Source organism: Vigna unguiculata, chromosome 4 (genome assembly GCF_004118075.2).
Source record: "Vigna unguiculata cultivar IT97K-499-35 chromosome 4, ASM411807v1, whole genome shotgun sequence".
Taxonomy (NCBI): domain Eukaryota; kingdom Viridiplantae; phylum Streptophyta; class Magnoliopsida; order Fabales; family Fabaceae; genus Vigna; species Vigna unguiculata.
The window spans coordinates 12,469,395-12,473,643 of NC_040282.1; positions in this window are offsets into that span (position 1 = coordinate 12,469,395).

Genomic DNA, 4,249 nt, shown 5'->3' on the forward strand with positions numbered 1-4,249 from the left:
CAACCAACATGAGTCCTGTTAGGAGACTAATTCCAAGTATGTGTTTTCTCTAAAGCATGAATTTCTTCATTCATAGCTTGTTGCCAAAAGGGGGTCAGTACTTGTCTCACGATAAGAGGAATGCTCATGGATTGTTGCAATAGTAGAATAACAATGATAGTAACAAGTGTTGGTGTTAATGACGCCAGTAAGATAATGAGGAAGTTCTCTTACCTAGGTGGAATGACGAGGTGTAGCAACAGGTGCTGGTGCATAATCAACAGGTGAGATAGGTTCAACAAGAGCGAGTGTGGGGGGATCAGTATTGAGTACATCAGACGTACCTATAGCAGAACTTAGAAACAACTCAATGGAAGAATCAGTGAAAAATAACGACTCGGAGGTGACAGAGTTGTGAAACTTAGAAAGAGAAGAGAACGTGGTATTTTCCTAAAAAGTGACATAACGAGAGATGCACAATTTGTTGGAAACGGGATCCCAACACTGATAGACTTTATGTTCAATGCCATAACCAAGATAACAACATAGACAAGCATGAGGTTCTAATTTTGTATTCGTAGAAGGATTTAAAAGAACAAAACAAGCACAAGCAAAAGGCTGAATAAATGAATAATTAGGAGACTTACCAAATGGTCTTTCAAAAGGAGAGAGATTTTGAAGAATCAAGGTGGGAAGTCTATTAATATTATAAACAACATTAAGAGCAACTTCCCCCAGAATTGAGTTTTAATATGACAAGAAAATTGAGTTTTTATCATATTTTCAAATGTAATATAAATTTGAGATAACTCAGATCGACACTTCAGAAAATAGATCCATGTAAATTGAGAGTAATCATCAATAAATAAGACAAATAATGAAAACCATTTATTGAAGGAATAAGGGAATGACCCTAAATGTCATAATGAATTAAACTAAAAGGATTTTGAAAATAGGATCATTATTTGTAAAAGAAAGAGCTGGTTGTTTTGCAAGTTTACAATGCAAACAATCAAATTACTCAAATTTGGTAGTTCCTAACAATCCACGAGAAATTAAAGGTTGAATTTGGCTAGTTGAGGCATGACCAAGCCGAAGATGCCATTGGTGAGTGGAAAAGGGGATGGTAGCAGGATACACATATTTGGAAGGAAGATAAAGAGATTGTAGCTCAAATAATCACCCCACCTTACGACATGTTCCAAGGATTTGTCTTGTTTGTGGATCTTGTACCTGAACACCAAAGGAAGAGAAAATAACATTTAGCCCTTGCTCGCACACCTGACCAACAAAGATAAGATTGCGGGTTAAGTGTGGAATATAGTAAGTATCAAGAAGACTTAGGTTGAAGGTTGACACATGACCAGTGTGAGTTATATGTATTTGAGTGCCATTTGTCGTGTGAATTGATGGTAGAGAAGAAATAGGTGTATCAAAAGACAGAGATTTAATAATAGTGGTCATATTATTACAACAAGTAGAGTCAAAAAACCAAGAAGAAGTACCTGAGGTAGCAAACATCGCAGTAGAGGTATTGGAAGCAATAACCTATTTGAATAGGGCCTCAAGATCAACCATAGTGATGGCATTAGAACCCTCAGTGACTGCAACAGTGATGGAGGAGGATTTAGTCCTCGAGGCAGATTTAGATTTGGAGAATCCAGCCTTTAGTCTTGGAGGTCATGTTGGACACTACTTAAGAATATGGCCAAGGTTATAGCAATATTTACATTTTAAGGTAGGATAATTAGAAAAGGCGTGACCACTTTGATTACAATTCTTACATACTTGGGTGCCAAATTTTTGTTGTGAGGATTGAGTAGTTGCAAGAGCTATATCAAATTGGGGTCTTTTATCCAGATTGAGGCAAGTTTCTTCAAAAATAATCTCCTGAATGGAAACATCCAATGATGGTAGTGGGTGTCAATGCAGTAGAGAGGAACAAACAACTTCATATTTTAGGCGAAGAGCCATAAGGACTTGAATGATATGAAGATGATCTTCACTAATTTTGGGTTGAGATATTTGGTTCCAAAGTGGTTGGACTTGAGCAAGAAAATCATTGATAGATTGACCAGATTCTTGCTTCAGACTAAGAAGCATAGTCCATAACTAATAATAGTGAGCAAGTCCAATGGTCCGATAGCTATTAGCCAAGAAATCCCAAATTTCTTTTGCAGAATCGTGATCAGCAAATTGAACATGGATTTCTGGGACATAAGTATTGCGGAACCAAGTGATGATTTAATGGTTTTTACTATCCCAATCCTCAAGACGGTCTGTAAAATTTGGCTTCAATTTAATCTTGAGTTATGATTGGCTGAGTGATATCTCCAATGACAATACGCCATAGTTTGCATCCTATAAGGAAGTTTTTCATTCCTTGAACCTAAAGGTTGTAGTTGGATCCATTCAAGACAGTTGTAGTGGGCTTCAAAACATCAGATTTCTTCATGACAAAAATCGACAAGAGAATTGGTGAAGACACACAATGGAAAATGCGGCTACAACAGAGTAGCCGACAACTACAAGGGTTTTTGATTGCGACCGACTTTGCGTCTGGTGACCCGTGGATGGATGGTGACAATTTTGGTGTGAAAACCCTTTACGATCGATGGACAATCACACAACAATTGTAAGACTGAACGACCATGGAACAATACCAGCAAGGCAGGTTATGCAGAATACCCTAGATTCGAAAAAAAAATGGAGAGAACAACACTCTCAAGAAGTTTGTTAACGTCTTGGAAGACTGGAAGAAGAAAGGTGGGCAGTGGGCACCTTACGGAGAAGCAAGGAAAGGGAACAGAGAAGAGTCACCGCGGACTCTGGAAAAAAACCTATAACTAGGCTCTGTATACCATGTGAAAGAATATACGAAACTTATAGAAAGAAATATTATGTTTATTATTGTGTATTATTCATTGATATATGAATCACTTATATACAGTAGTCGATTACTTAATTCTGGAGAAAATACAACAATATCTCCTATAATTAAGCTAAGAAAATCTCATAATATTTCATCTATTATGCTATCATAATATTACGCTAACAAGTTCAATTTTAGAGAGCAATTATAATTTTTTATTCGTAATAGTGATTATTTTAGTAATCACTAATTTTTTATTTTGTATATTGGTATCTAAATAGGTCACTATAGAGATTAACAAATTTTTGTAACTAAAATTAATTGTTAATGAAGAATTTTCTTGTAGTGAAAAATACAAACTTAATTGATGTGATTTAAAAAAGAACAATACTTTGGTTTTGCAATTAATAACTAGAAATTGAAATTTTATCACTAATTTCTCATAAAAAAAAAGTTAATTAGACATTTACATTATAAAAACAAAATGTTTGAATGAGTCCTTAAAAGATAAAAGACATTTGATGTTACAAGTTGTATGAAATTGCTATGTGATCCATGTTAGTTTAGGTGAGTCAAGTTATAATTAAATGAGATGTTTGTAACAATTCATTGATATTCTCAATGATAATTATGAAATTGGATAAGTTACATTAATGATCCTATAATAAAAAAATGGATCAAATCATATATTGTGATACTTATACCACTATTAATTATAACATTCCACATAATTATAAACACAAATATTTTATAAAATAACATGATCTTATTTAATGAATCCGTAACGCCTTTTTTTAACATGATTCTAAGGTAATCTTAACATAATATAAGTTGTACTTTAATTCTTATTTATTCACACCTATTTCTCCAATTACAATAAACGTAATTTCAACATTTTATTCCCATTTTATTTAACATTTAACACATAAAAGTAGTTGTAAATTTATAATTTTTAAAAAATACTAAACTTTACAATTTAAAAGGTCTAGTAATAACCAAATAACACTAAATCTGGAGCTGATCGTTCAACTAATGCCAATGGAGAACCTAGTTTTGCTTGAAGTGTGAAGGTCACGTAAAAAAAAAAAGGTGCAAGCAATATTGAAATTTAAAAACTTGCTTAATATCAGGTATCTCAATCAAACTAAGTATTATTAAGATCAACAACTTATTAATGTTAGAAAATAGAAAATCGCAAAAGATTAACCCAATCAAAATCATATCATTTTAGAACACCAACAATCCAAGTAAATTTCACAAACCACAAGTTTCTTAGTTCAATACAAGTTTAAGGTTAGCTTCCCTTATTTGATGAAATATGCTCAACCAACTTTAAAATGCCAAAACCTTCCCTAAGCTGCATGGAACTCAATCTACACATAGAAATACCAAAAAATG